The sequence below is a fragment of the Macaca thibetana genome, chromosome X (genome assembly GCF_024542745.1).
Source record: "Macaca thibetana thibetana isolate TM-01 chromosome X, ASM2454274v1, whole genome shotgun sequence".
Classification (NCBI taxonomy): domain Eukaryota; kingdom Metazoa; phylum Chordata; class Mammalia; order Primates; family Cercopithecidae; genus Macaca; species Macaca thibetana.
Window position 1 is genome coordinate 148,817,902 of NC_065598.1, and position 14,917 is coordinate 148,832,818.

Sequence of the window (14,917 nt, forward strand, 5' to 3'; positions counted from 1 at the left end):
TAACTTCCAAAGACAACCCTTTACTCACTAAGCAGTTGCTCCCCACTCCCACTCCTCTCAGCCCCTGGTAACCACTAATCTATTTGTCTCCACAAATCTGCCTATTGTTGACACTTCATATAAGTGGAATAATACCCCTCCCCCAGAAAGCCTGTCTTTTAGAAAATGATTTTCATTTAAAAAGGCTTTTTTTTTTTTTTCCCTGCTTAGCACAGTGGCTCATACCTGTAATCTTAGGAAGGCAGAGGCAGAAGGACTGCTTGGGCTCAGGAGTTCAAGATCTGCCTGGGCAACACAGTGAGACCCCGTTACTCACAAAGAGGAGGAAAAAAGACCAAAAAAAAAATATCCCAAAACAAAACAATAAAAAAGGTTTTTTAGGGAGACAGGGTCTTGCTATGCTGCCCAGGTTGGGCTCAAGCGATCCTCCTGCCTCAGGCTCTCAAGTAGCTGGAACTACAGATGCGCCACCATGCCCAACTTAGAAGCATGCATTTTTTCAGATTTCACCATTCCCTGGTAACTTCTCCAATGATTTCCCCTCACATCTTTGCCTCTATATTCTAGCAGGGTTCTCACGCTGATCCTACACACAGTGGTTAGAGATTCACCAGGCCAAACTCACCTCCAATTCCAAGTACCTAGTCCTTAAGGTCCAAGTGGCCTGTTTCCATAGACACTGACACTGTGCATGACTTTTCTGTCCTCAGCGACATGTTTCCACAATGTTTTTTTTCTTACCTTTGCATACTTCATGTAAACAAGTTTCACAGACTTTTAACAAAGTGTTGGCTGCTTTTATTGAAGAAGAGAAAATCTGCCAAAATAAATTTTCATCATGAAGGCAACACATTTTAGGGAACAAAAAAGGGCAGAAAGGAGATCTCTTATACTAGAGAACTCTGCTTAAGGACTGGCTCATTTGATCCAAACATCTCATCAGTAACTTGGAGTGAGTGCCCTTGTTTTCGTCATCTTGCGTCTCACTAGTGTAGGTCAGTCCACATCAGCCTGCCTGATGTACTTGGTTCGTAATGCTGACATCTGAGCCCCCGTGTTTATTTCACCTTGATTCTACTGAAACGACCAACGAAATGCAAAACAGGAGGAAACATCTCCATCAATGCCTTCAGAGGAACTGCTGTAGAATGTGGTGCGGCTGGGATCCATGTGAGAGAAGCAGCGCTCACATGATTCCACCACAGTTAAACACATGGGCAAAGGAGGACCTGCTGGGAGGTATGAGGATTCCGTAGCAGAGCCAGAGAAAATCTGCAAGATCAGAGAAACTGGGCCTAAGAGCCAGACTGGCAGAAGTGCAGTTTGCCGGTGGCAAAAAGAAGGACCTGAACCACCAGTGCCCTAGGTGGAGAGGTCAGTGACAGGCTGGCCAGGTTTTCCTGGGCACTGCTGGGAAAGAGAGAGACACTGATATAGAGGAGATTCTACTTGTCTTAAGAACCTGCCAGCAGCACCCTGGGTCCCCACCCTGATTCCAGCTGCCAAAGGGGAAGCAGCAGGGACTGAAGCTCCATCCCATAAACAACTCTCGGGACTGGAGATCAAACAAGTATCAACAAATTAGTAACTGTCCTGTGTACAAATACAAATTAGGTGGAAACCATAATGATTGAACACCAGTCATTTCAGTCAAGATCCCAACTGGAGGCCGGGCGCGGTGGGTCACACCTGTAATCCCAGCACTTTGGGAGGCTGAGGCGGGCAGATCATGAGGTCAAGAGTTCGAGACCAGACTGACCAACATAGTGAAACCCCGTCTCTACTAAAACTACAAAAAAATTTTAGCCAAGTGTGGTGGTGGGTGCCTGTAGTCCCAGCTACTTGGGAGGCTGAGACAGGAGAATCACTGGAACCCAGGAAGCTGCAGTTGCAGTGAGCCGAGATTGCGCCACTGCACTCCAGCATGGGCAACACAGTGAGACTCTATCTCAAAAAAAAAAAAAAAAGAAGAAGAAAGAAAGAAAAAAGATCCCAACTGGATTTTCTTTGGAATCTGACATTTACCTAGAATATGTATCTGAGGACAGTCAGAAGGAGTCTGTGTGTGTGAGGAGTGGGGGGGATGGCTTCCTTCTGGTAGCCACTGCTCTAGGGAGTATTTCTCACCATCGTGTCACATAGCACACAACAGGAGCACTCTCACATGGATTAGGGAATTAGATGCAGACCTCCTGCACAACTGCCCTCTTCCAATCCTAGTAAGATAAGACACAAAAGAAAGGCGGGGAAGGGGAGTGTGAAGGGAAGACTTCAGCAAACAAAGGAAAGGGGTGTAATTCAAAGCAGTCTGAGAAAAGACTCCAGAGGACAATGCAGTAGCAAAGCCAGGCTCCTGCCCCGTCCCCAGAAACCACCCTAGGGAGCAGGCAACACCCTGGGAATTTGCAGCCAGTAAGCTGGAGAGAAGCAACCAAGTGGGAGTCCTTCACTTTTTCCTTTTAGACCCAGAAACTCCATCTGGGAGGTGCAGGAGAAATGGCGAAGTGCCCAGTGAGCCAGCCCAGCTCTGTGGGAAGCAACTGCTCTTAGGTATACACAGATTATGGAACCACCCAGAGACTGAGGTGCCCCTATCCCCATGGAAATGGCACACACATCCCTCATGCAGCTAGAGTGAGCCTTAGTATAAGACATCCAACACAGTTCTTAGAACAAAGAGAAGAATCCAGATAGGGCTGAAGACTACATGGCTGCAGCTCCCTCCAGCGTGCAAATTCTCTCCGAATACAAGATAACAAGCCTGCACACGATAGCTCAGAGGGGAAAACAGCGAGGGAGGATGCCAAGAAACCGGGAAGAGAGAGCCAAGAATTCCTCCACTGTCTCAAAGCAAACAGAACGACTATGCAGAGCCATCCAAGCCTGAGCCAAGATGAAAAGAAGCGACATGTAACTATGCAAACATATTATGGCCAAAAGAAAAAAAAGAGGCCCAGGGAGGGAGATGGCACGAGAAAGGCAAAGTCTCCCACTAAGAAGAGAACACACAAGGAAGGGAAAAAAATTCCCCACAACTTCATAAGAACATGTTCCTAATAAAAGAGTTCAAAGATGGGATGATAAAACAGAATAAGATGAAAAGACAAATTTCTAACCTAGAGAAACAAACTGCAGACCAAAACACATCATTATGAAACTAATACATTGAAAAACAGCCAGAAACAGAATATACATAGCTGAAAATCAAATTAGACAAAGTAAATGCAGATGAAAAAGACAAAAGTTAAAACAATTAGGGCAAAGCTAATAGCATTGGAAGAGAGACAAAGACAATCTCACATAAGGAATTTGTGTCCCTGAAGTACAGAACTCAACAAATGGAACAGAAGATGCTGTCAAAGATCCATAAGAGAGCTGACCTGAAACAGCAACGACTACATCTGCAGCTTGAAAGAATACACCATGTTCCCAGGACAATTTGATAAAGAATGCTCAATAGCAAGACAGACTCTAGTCAACCTACTCAACTTTAAGGATAAAGAAAGCATTCTTCAAGCACCTTGGGATTCTTCCAAGGGGGAAACATCAGAAGACCAGACACAATGTCTACGAAGTTCTGAGGCAGCTTAGCACAGTGGTAGTGGGGGAGAGGTCAGAGGTAAATTCAGAGATGGACAGGGGCCAAAGCCTCTCTGAGATGAAATCTGAACACCGATCTGAAGGAAGTGTGTGGTGAGGGAACAGGTCAGGTAAAGAGGGGTCCAGCCAATAGGGAGCAGTAAGAGCCAAGGCTCTGACTCTAGCAACATTCTGGCAAGTTCCAGGAAGAGCAAGAGCAGTGGGAGCCAGGTGAGCAAGGGAGAGAATGGTAGAGAATGAGCTCAAATAGGCAGGGAGAGATCACGTTCCATGTGGCTGCTGAGGCAGGCCCGGTTACACAATTTGTGGAGCCTGGTACAAAATGAAAATGCAGGACCTCTAGTTCAAAAATTAAGAATTTTGAGATGGTGACAGTAGAGTAATAAACCAAGCCTGGGTTTCAGGAAACTCTGGGCAGTTACACAGGACCATGAAGCTGGCTCTGCTTTCAAGTAATGGACTTTGGGTTTTATTCTGAGAGGGTTTTTCTCAAGGGAGTAACCTGATCTAATGAACATTCTTCAAAGAGCCCATCTGAGGCTGGGCACAGAGGTGTGTGCCTGTAATCCTGTATTTTGGGAGGCCAAGGCAGGAGGATTGCTTGAGCCCAGGAGTTCGAGACCAGCCAGGGCAACACAGGGAGATCCCAGTCTCTACAAAAAATATAAAACTTAGCCAGGTGTGGTGGTGCATACCCGTAGTCTCAGTTACTTGAGAGGCTAAGGTGGGAGGCCTGCTTGAGCCCAGGAGGTTGACGCTGCAGTGAGCCGTGATTGTGCCATTGCATTCCAGCCTGGGTGACAAAGGGAGACCTTATCTCAAAAAAAAAAAAAAAAGGAAAAGATCCATTCTAACTATGGGAAGATGTAGAGTAGAAGGAGCGGGGCAGGAGGGTGCAAGATGCCACAGAGGGGCTCTGCAGAAGCAGATGTTGGGTCACGGTTTGGGGTGTAAGATGTTCATCAGGAACTGACATCCATAAAGGGAGGTGGGAAGAAGTCAAAGAGACAGACCTTAGGTAAGGAGGCTCTTGCAGCTGAGGCCAGCTGAAGGAACAGCGGACAGTGCCTGATAACTGGAGTGTCCGCAGGGGATCCGGAGAGGAGAGTGGCCTCCGGGTCTGCCACGTGAGACTACCATAGAGTCTAGGCAGGGATGCAGGGGGCTGGTCTAGGTGCCATCCCTGAAGGGCATGTGCACTGGGACAGGGAAAGGGCGACAGATCCAGGACTCTGACTTCCATATCTCATGTTTTTGATACTGAGGTATTTAGTTTTCTAGAGGCCTAAAGGGCAGCTGGATATATGAGTCTGGAGTTCAGGGAAGAGGTCTGAAGAGCCAGGCAAGTGGGTGAGGGCTTGCTGAATATAAGTGTAAACAACCCTCCCCTTGCTATTTGGAGTTGTGATGAGGAGAAAGAATCAACAGAGGAAACAGAGAAAGAGGACAGTGCAGAGAAGGAAGATCAGACATATCTGTCAATATTATTGGTGGCACTCAACAGAAACCAACTCTAGCTGATTTATGCAGACAAGGACTGATGAAAAGCTACTGAAGATGCATGTGGTGATGGTTGCACAATATAAATGTGCTCAATACCACAGAATTGTACACTTAAAATGGTTAAGGCAGTACATTTTATCTTTTGTGTATTTTACTGCAATTTTTAAAACTAGGGGGAAAAGGCTACTGGGTGATGAGAGAATCCCTAGAGTGTTGGAGAAACAGGTTTGAGTCCATTTGGCCAGGAACAATACTCCAAATCCTTCTGCCAAGCCAGTCCAAGCAGCCAGTACTGCCTTTTCGACCCTGCAAGGCAGCAGCACTGGCCACTGGCACTGTGGCCTAGGAGCTCGTCTTTCCTGCAGCCCCAATGCCAGGAGACAAGGCTCTCCTGCCTGGCCCTGCTCCTCCTAGCATGTGAGTCTGATTGGCAGAGGCCAAGGTACATACCTACACCCTCATGTAGAACTCAGGTAATTTCTTTCTGTAAAGGGCCAGATAGCATTTTCCACCTTGTGGGCCAGACAGTATCTGTCACAACCAGCCTACCTGCTGTTGTACAGGAGAGCAGTCTTGGGCAATGCACAAAGGACGAGGTGGAACTGGGTCCTGGTAAAGCTTCATTTACGAAAATAGGCAGTGGGCTGGACTTGGCCCTGGAAATACCGTTTGCCAACTGCTGCCCTGACCGAAAGGGAAGCTAGGCAAATAAGCATCTGACATTTGCAGTGACTATAATCAGAGGTCGCCTGGGCTCCTATCAAACTCGTGAGGTGAGAATTCTCCCAGACCCAGAGGGGGTTCAAGATGGGAGGGGAGATGGCCCCCTGGAGAGTATGAGGTACCAGAAGAGACATAAGAAGGCTGAGAAGGAGTGACAGCCACCAATGACTGATAAGATTATTTCACGGAATGTGGGAAAGCAAGCGTTCATGGAGCAAGCTGAGCAAGGAGCAGCAGGCAAGGATGAGGGCCCATGAGTGGAGAGAACTCTTAGAGAGTTTGGCTAAAAGGAGAAAGAGAGACTGAGCAGGAGCCGAGAAGGTATGAGCTGAAGGGAGCTCAGTTACGACGGTAAATTCTAAAACAAGTTCGTCTGGTGATGGGCACAGTTCACAAGAGGAGGGAAGACCGACGGAGTCCCAGGGGCGTCAAACAGTGGTTGGCACTGAAAACTATGAAGACAGTAAGTCCTCATTATAGGCAGAGCTGTCTAAGTTAGAACTCTGTGGGTGGAGGGGTTTCCAGTGATGACCAACTCCAGGCTACAACCATGGGAATGAGTGGCAGAAGACACAGAGGGAACCAGGCACTAGGAGGGCTGTCTACATGCATATGTGTGCTGGAGTCAGGAACTGGCATGGAATCCTCAATAACAAAGGACTGACTGGGGCAGTGAGCAAGCCCACAACAGTGGTCTGTGGGCCAAAAGGCTGAGTGTCACAGCCCCCCTATGCCAAGCCTGGAGGTACATGGGATCAGAGACTGCTGAGGACTTGGCAGGAGGCACAGGTGTGGAGAAGCAGGGCCTAACCCAGGTGTGTGTGTGACGTGGCAGGGAGGGGGTGGTGGTGGTTAGCAAGGGCTCTTTGGGGGAAGAGATACCTGACTGGGTCTTCAAGGATAAGCAGGACAAGGCGAGGCCACAGGGGAGGGAAAGGAGAAGAGAAGGTGACTTGCACAGGGGAGCCAATGACAAAGGCCAGGAGTGCAAGAAACATGGTACCTGGGAGGAACTACAAGCAGTCCTGGACTTCTGAGGGCTATGTCCATGAGAAAAGCGGCAGCAACAGAAGGGACCACAAAGAGAGGCAGGAGCCACATGAGGGGCCCTGATGTCACTTGAACACAGGGTGCCACTCTTGGGTTTAAAGCAGGAGAATGAGATTGACGATAGGGATTGTGTGGAAGAGAGAGAGGTAGAGGAAAGATCATAAGTTATCACGGGAGTCCTAGGGCGAGATGAGGGAATTGAACCAGGACAGCGGTAGAAGGGATGAAAGAAGACAGAAAAGGGACAAACAGTTAAAGGAACAATTTGTGGGGCTTGGTGGCTCCCCTGGATGTGGGCAGTGAAGGGCAGGGGCCTGTTGGGTTTCCAGCTTGGGTGACTGGTATGGCTATCAACTGTGACAGAAAACAGTGGACATGGCATTTGTCTATTTGGTCTTCTGATCTATCCACCTTATCTTGAAGGAGATGGGGGTGGTAGGGCGGGCAGTGAGTTGAAAAGAACGGAAGGGAGAAAGAGGGCAGACATCTCTCAAATGTTTGCACGGTAAAATCTGACTAAAAGGCACACACGCCCCACAAGCCTTTTTCTTTTTTTTTTCCCCTCCAAGAAGCAAAACAAGTTTTATTTCCATAGTAGTTCCTTTTAGTGCTCTCTGTCGCCACCTAACGGACGGCCTGGTGGAAGAGGCTCAAGAGGCAGCAGCCTAGCCTACTCAACGGCAGAGGAATCAAACTCACCCATGCACCTGGGTGGGGGAGGACCAAAAGAGGCCCAGCTGCTTCTGGAAGATCATCGGGAGTCTCTTCTGGAAGACCAGGGGCTCTTGGAGCTAAAACAGACGTCCATTCATTAATAATACCTACTTCAACAACTTAAGATCGTGTTCAGCAGATGCACATCAACCTTGACTGGTCTGCGCTCCCCAAATCGGCTATAATATTGAGGCATATTGAGGGAACAATCTGTAGATATTCATGAAATTGTTTGGTGGGACAAAAATTATGGGGCACTTAAGCCTAGCTGAACTCAGTTTCAAGTTCTAGCATTTAACACACCACCTCTAAGTTTACGTGTACTTTATGAGTGCAGGAATGCAACAAAAAAATCTAGTGTAAAGTCCTGGCCCTCAGGGCAAAGCAAGGGAACTACAACTCTTGCTGCAAACTGCCTTCCTCCCACAGATGTGACACATTCACAAATCTCATTCACTGAACAAGTGTCACACCACAGGTGACAAGAGGGGAACATGCAATAATAGGTAACTTTCCTGTCACACGAGACTGCTTGGAGACAAGGATACAGAGCCCAGCATAGGAGACGGGACAAAATCATGAGGGTCAAGGACCACACCTGGTTTAACTCCCAGAAGAGTTTTAGCCAGTAAAGAGCTGCAAGAAGGAAACCACACTCCACGAGAGGCCACTAAGATAAACGCTTGCATCTGATTAAGTTTTCACCTGAAGAGTGTGGGTAAGGACAAGCCTGCCTTGTTGGGTTAGGGTGAGGGGAGGGACCCAATGGAGATCTAATCCCAGAGGTTTGATCACAGGGGCTGATGAATCAGAGGTGGAGATCGGGAACATACGCCTTTTTTTTTGAGACGGGGTCTCGCTGTGTCACCCAGGCTGGAGTGCAGTGGCACCATCTCGGCTCACTGCAACCTCTGCCCCCCAGGTTCAAGCGATTCTCCTGCCTCAGTCTCCCGAGTAGCTGGGATTACAAGCACCTGCCACTGCACCCGGCTAATTTTTCTATTTTTAGTAGAGACGGGGGTTTCACCATCTTGGCCAGGCTGGTCTTGAACTCCTGACCTCATGATCCACCCGCCAAGGCCTCCCAAAATGTGGGGATTACAGGCATGAGCCACTGCACCCGGCCAGCCACTCTTTTTTTTGAGATGGAGTTTCGCTCTTGTTGCCCAGGCTGGAGTGCAATGACACGATCTTGGCTCACTGCAACCTCTGTCTCCTAGGTTCAAGTGATTCTCCTGGCTCAGCCTCCCGAGGAGCTGGGATTACAGGCAGGCGCCACCATGCACAGCTAATTTTGTATTTTTGTAGAGATGGGGTTTCTCTATGTTGGTCAGGCTGGTCTCGAACTCCCGACCTCAGGGGATCCGCCCACCTTGGCCTCCCAAAGTGCTGGGATTACAGGCATGAGCCACCATGCCCAGCCTAAGCCACTCTTTTGGAAAGCTCAGCAGAGAAGATGCATGAGGTAATACGATGGAATGTTAGGTGGCCTTTAAAGGGATGTTTATAGCTTTTCATAACATGGGTGTATTAGTCTGCTCAGGCTATAACAAAATAGTATAGACTGGGGGGCCCTACTCAACTGAAATTTCTCACAGCTCTGGAGGCTAGAAGTCTAAGATCAAGGTGTCAACACATTTAGCCCATGGTGAGGGCGCTCTTCCTGGCTTGGAAATGGCTACCTTCTCATTGCGTACTCACATAGTGGAGAAAGCAAGCTCTCTGCTGTCTCTTGTCATAAGGAGACCCACCCTCCCTCCTGATTTCATCTAAACCTAATCATCTCCCAAAGACCCCATCTCCAAATAACATCACATTGGAGGTTTGAGCTTCAACACTGGAATTATGGGGGACACAAACATTCAATCCATAACAGTGCTGATGTTTATGTTTTAATGTTAAATGATAAAGCACGGCACAGCAGCACACACACCGTGTGATGCCGATCTATTTTTTTTTTTAGATAGGGTCTCACTCTGTTGCCTGGGCTATACTGCAGTGGCGTGATCACACCTCACTGCAACCTCAACCTCCAGGTTCAAGCAATCCTCCCACCTCAGCCTCCCAAAGTGCTGGGATTATAGGCATGAGCCACCATGCCTGGCCTCCAATTTGTATTTAATGCCACTGAACTGTATATTTAAAAATGGTAAATTTTAGGTGATGTGTATTTTACCACAGTTTTTTTAAAAGTCTAAGAGAAGGCAAGAAAGGAGAAGAAAAATTTAAAAGAACAGAAAATATGGAAAAATAGAATGCACAAAATAATATGCTATAAACAAATCTAAATGTATCAGAAATCAAATAGATGTTAAAGGACAAAACAGACAGAATGGATTTTTTAAAAAAATCTAGCTATTAGACTGGGCGCGGTGGCTCAAGCCTGTAATCCCAGCACTTTGGGAGGCCAAGATGGGCGGATCACGAGGTCAGGAGATCGAGACCATCCTGGCTAACACGGTGAAACCCCGTCTCTACTAAAAAATACAAAAAACTAGCCGGCTGAGGTGGCGGGCGCCTGTAGTCCCAGCTACTCGGGAGGCTGAGGCAGGAGAATGGCGTAAACCTGGGAGGCGGAGCTTGCAGTGAGTTGAGATCCGGCCATTGCACTCCAGCCCGGGCCACAGAGCAAGACTCCATCTCAGAAAAAAAAAAAAAAAAAAAAAAAAAAATCTAGCTATTGGCCAGGCATGGTGGCTCACGTCTACAATTCCAAAATTTTGGGAGGCTAAGGTGGGTGGATCACCTGAGGTGAGGAGTTTGAGACCAGCCTGGCCAACATGGTGAAACCACATCTCTACTAAAAATACAAAATTAGCCAGGTGTGGTGGCGCATGCCTGTAGTCCCAGCTACTCAGGAGGCTGCGGCAAGAGAATTGTTTTGAATCCAGGAGGTGGAGGTTGCAGTGAGCTGAGATCACGCCATTGCACTGCAGCCTGGGAGACAAGAGCAAAACTCCGTCTCAAAAAAAAAAAAAAAAAAAAAAAAAAAATCTAGCTATCTGATATTTTCAAAAGCTCTACATACCAAAGACACAGAAAGGAAGAAAAGAAAAAACTGGGATAGGCGGGCGTGGTGGCTCACACCTGTTATCCCAACACTTTTGGAGGCCAAGGCTGGTGAACTGCTTGAGCCCAGGAGTTTGAGACAGCCTGGGAAACACGGCAAAACCCTGTCTCTACTAAAAATACAAAAACCTGGCCAGGCGTGCTGGTGTAAGCTTGTACTCTCAGCTACTCAGGAGGCTGAGGAAGGAGGACCACTTGAGCCCAGGAGGCAGAGGTTGCAGTGAGCTGCGATTGCACCACTGCACTCCAGACTGGGTGACAGAGGGAGACCCTGTCTCAAAAAAAAAAAAAAAAAAAAAGTAAAATAAATAAAATAAATAAATAATAATTAAAAAATAAAATATTAGTATGGTCACTTCATAATACCAAAGGGTTCAATACACCAGGAATGTGAAACTGTATCTAAAATTGAAAACGTGGCCTAAAAATAAATAATAAAATGAAAATTACCAAACTCTGTGGAGAAACTGATGTGTCCATCACTACAGTAGATTTTAACACATATCCCATCAGTTGACAAATCAAGTAAACAAAATGACAGTAAGAGAAAATACTTTCACAATAAAAGGATAAGACAGAGGTAATGAATATATGTAGAATCCTGCACCCATGCTTGGCAGTGACATATTCTGTCCAACTGCAAGAACTGGTGTCACACAGACCAAGTTCTTTGACCACAGTGCCATTTAGTCATAAGTTGATTTTTTTTTTTTTTTTTTTTTGAGAGAGTCTCTCGCTCTTGTTGCCCAGGCTGGAGTACATTGGTGCGATCTCAGCTCACTGCGACCACCGCCTCCCGGTTCAAGTGATTCTCCTGCCTCAGCCTCCCGAGTAGCTGGAACTACAGGTGTGTGCCACCATGCCTGGCTAATTTTGTATTTTTAGTAGAGACGAGGTTTCACCACGTTGGCCAGGCTGGTCTCGAACTCCTGACCTCAGGTGATCTGCCCGCTTCGGCCTCCCAAAGTGCTGGGATTACAGGCGTGAGCCGCCTTGTGTGGTCAATTTTTTTTTCTAGAGCAACTGGGGGAAAAAAAAAAAAAAAAACCCAAAGCCATGTGCTTGGAAATTGAAAAAAACATTTTAAAGTAATTTGTGAGTCGAAGGAAGAAACAAAGAAAATTTTAAAAATCCTTGGGCTAACTTCAAGTGACAATACTATCAGAACTTGCTAGATACAGCTGAAGTAGTTCCAGAGGGTTAGCCTTAAATGCTTACATTTGAAAAAAGGGTAGAAAAATCAATGAACCACATTTATAATTTAAGAAGTTAGGGCCGGGCGTGGTGGCTCATGCCTGTAATCCCAGCACTTTGGGAGGCCGAGGCTGGTGGATCACCTGAGGTCAGGAGTTTGAGACCAGCCTGGTCAACATGCCAAAACCCCATCTCTACTAAAAATACAAAAAATTAGCCGGGTGTGGGGCAAATGCCTGTAAATCCCAGCTACTCAGGAGGTTGAGGCACGAGAATCACTTGAACCTGGGAGGTGGAGGTTACAGTGAGCTGAGATCGCGCTACTACACTCCAGCCTGGGCGACAGAGCAAGATTCTCTAAGCAAACAAACAAAAAAAACAGAGAATGTACTCTAAGACCATAGAAAAAATAATAAAGATAAAAGCAAAAGCAGAATTTAATGAACTAGAAAAGAGACACAGAGTAATACAGGGCAATAATGCCTACGTGTCTGCTTCTTGTAAGACCAATGAATCTAATGAACTTTTACCAAGACAAGGAAAAATGGGAGAAGGTACAAGTAAACAACAAATACTAGGAATGAAAAAGCAGATATAATTACAGATGTTGCAAAGGTACAAAAAACTATAACATGAACAACTTTACGCTAGTCAGACAAAATGGACAAATTCTTAGAAAAAAAAAATTTAACAGCTTACAGTAGCCCAAGCAGGTGCAGGGAAAATAAAAATAGGTTTAGATGTGTCTGTGTGTGCACAGAACACCTCAAAAGACACAGACAAGACCCTGGATGCAGCTGTTCCCTGAAGAGAGGCATAGGCAGCTGGGAGACCAGGGCAGCAGGGACACTCAGACCTTGCATCACTCTGGAGTTTGCACTTCCTGAATTGTGAAGCATGCACATGTGTCACTTATGCAACAGTGAATCCAAACGTGCCTGTATACAAGGAAAGGCCTCACCTGGCTGCGCCGTGGAGGCTGGCCTGGCGTGTGGAGCAGGCAGAACATTAGCAAGCTACTGAGCAGGTGCAGGTATGAACATCAGCTGACGCTGGCTCTTTGCTTTCTTTTTAATCTTGACAAATTTGGTAGGTGAAAAGGCATCATTTTTGTTTTCGTTTGCATCACTTTGATTACCAGCAGGCAGAACTCTTTTCCTATCTTCATTGGCCATCTGTATCTCTTCTTTTATGAATTTCCTGTTCATAGTCTTTGTTCATTAGTGGTGACTAGTGGTAAGTTAGCAATAAGAACTGTTTGCATTCAAGTCTAGACTGAGAAGGAAATTAAAAAATCTGCCCATGTATTCTCACAATAAATGACTACTGACTAGCCTGAGATAATTGTACCCACTGCCCAGTTAGAGGCATTAAGCCCAGGATGATTCACTTCAGACTTGTCCCTGACCTTCCTCATACCCTTTCCAGAAGGGCCCCTTGAACTGCTATGGTACTCCTAAATTACTATCCCATTACCCAAATGATGGAGAGCCAATCAAAAGCTTAGACCAGAACACTTTCCCAAATTATCTTCCAATACCTTCACAATGATCACTTTATATACAATCTCATTGAATGCTCAGCAACACATGTAAGCAATGTTTAACTGAGGGCAACACTGAGGCTCAAAGAGGGCAAGTGACTTGATTGCCGAGGTCACCTGCTAGGTTCAAGAGCTGAGAATTAATCCCAAGGCTACCTGGCTCAAAAAGCCTAACCTCATCTACTATACTTGAGGCAAAATCATGAAAGTGTGTTTTTACCTTGCCCAGACCCTGCACACTGCATCAAGGTCCTGAGTTTCAAGCAACAGAAATCAACTCTGGTTAAATTCAATCACAAAGGAGTTCTTGGGCAGCAGATCTGGAAATGGAGAGAGAACTAGAGAACTAGGCTCAGAAAAGTTGCAGGAATAGAGGCTGCACCACTGCAAATACAGCCAAGGTTACAGTGTAGGGACCTGCTGGTTGGGACACCCACCCTGGGCACTGCTGCACATCATCAGTAGACATTAGCCACGATTGTTGGTTTTGTGGCTTAGGTGCCACCACCATGACTAATCCTTTACTGTCCCTCAAGAGTCAAAATCCATGAAGGCAGAATGGGTTTGGCCAAGCCTAGGCTTCATCACCATCCCCTAGTTTCCAGAGAGCAAGGGGAGGGAATATATCCATTCCCCTGTGGCAGGCACTGCCAGCTGTCCCCCAACATCCATGTTCTCCATCTGCCTTACTAATGAGACCCTGTGCTCAGCTAAGGAGAGTTATTTCCCGCTTCCCAGTAGACCATGGGATCACGTTACGGCTAAGGAGACAGTGGCTGAGCGCACTCCTGTTCATCATTCTCTTTCAAGCTTGCTCTTGTTCTACTGACTATGGGCGGAGCACACCTCCCACCCACTGACTCTGGGCTTGCTCACGTGTTGATGGGATGGGGGAAGAAGAGGCTTTAAGAGGCTTCTGTGACTCTGCTCACTCCTCTTGGACTCCTGACCTCCGCCTACGAAGAGACTTCCCCTGGCAGTTGCTTCTCCCTCCTGGGTCCTGGAACGACAGGCTTGAGAACAGATCTGAATCCCATCTTGCAGCTGACCCAGACCCATGTGTGAGAAATAAATAATTGCTGTTATACCTACTGAGCTGCTGGTGCTGTGTGTTCCCTGGGACAAGATGATGGGTGTGAAGATGGAAATGGAAATACTGAATGGGCCTAGAAGTTAAGATGTCAAGTGCCATTTTGCCTTTCCCCTATGACCTCTTTCTTCCTACCTGGAGGAGTGGATGCAATGACTAGAGCAGCAACCATCATCTCACAACCAAGAGGCAATCTCGAGAAATGGAAGACACCCACTGAGGGGCCCAGGGTCCTGGATCCTTACAAAGCCACTGCAGTGGTCATGGACAGCATGAGAAGGAAGTACACCACAGGCCCCTAACCCCATCTTCAGGTTTTCTCAGGTAGAAACTAGGGTCCACCTGCCTCCTACTAAGATATACACAATGGGGAGACTTTTAACACAAAAAAAGGTATGAAGATGGTCAGAAGCTAAAAAAGCAACAAAATG

General features: G+C 46.8%; 3 protein-coding genes across 5 annotated transcripts in view; 1 reads left to right on the forward strand and 2 right to left on the reverse strand.

Annotated features, from left to right (window-relative positions):
* Positions 1-8,514, reverse strand: part of NAA10 (N-alpha-acetyltransferase 10, NatA catalytic subunit) — a 126,262-nt gene extending 117,748 nt beyond the window's left edge. The window contains exon 1 of the mRNA XM_050775500.1: positions 8,505-8,514. The gene's annotated coding sequence lies outside the window, so the exon portion shown is untranslated. The remainder of the gene's footprint in view (positions 1-8,504) is intronic.
* Positions 1-14,917, forward strand: part of LOC126945506 (emerin-like) — a 365,730-nt gene that overhangs the window by 137,460 nt on the left and 213,353 nt on the right. The window lies entirely within an intron of this gene.
* Positions 1-14,917, reverse strand: part of MECP2 (methyl-CpG binding protein 2) — a 208,665-nt gene that overhangs the window by 13,415 nt on the left and 180,333 nt on the right. The window lies entirely within an intron of this gene.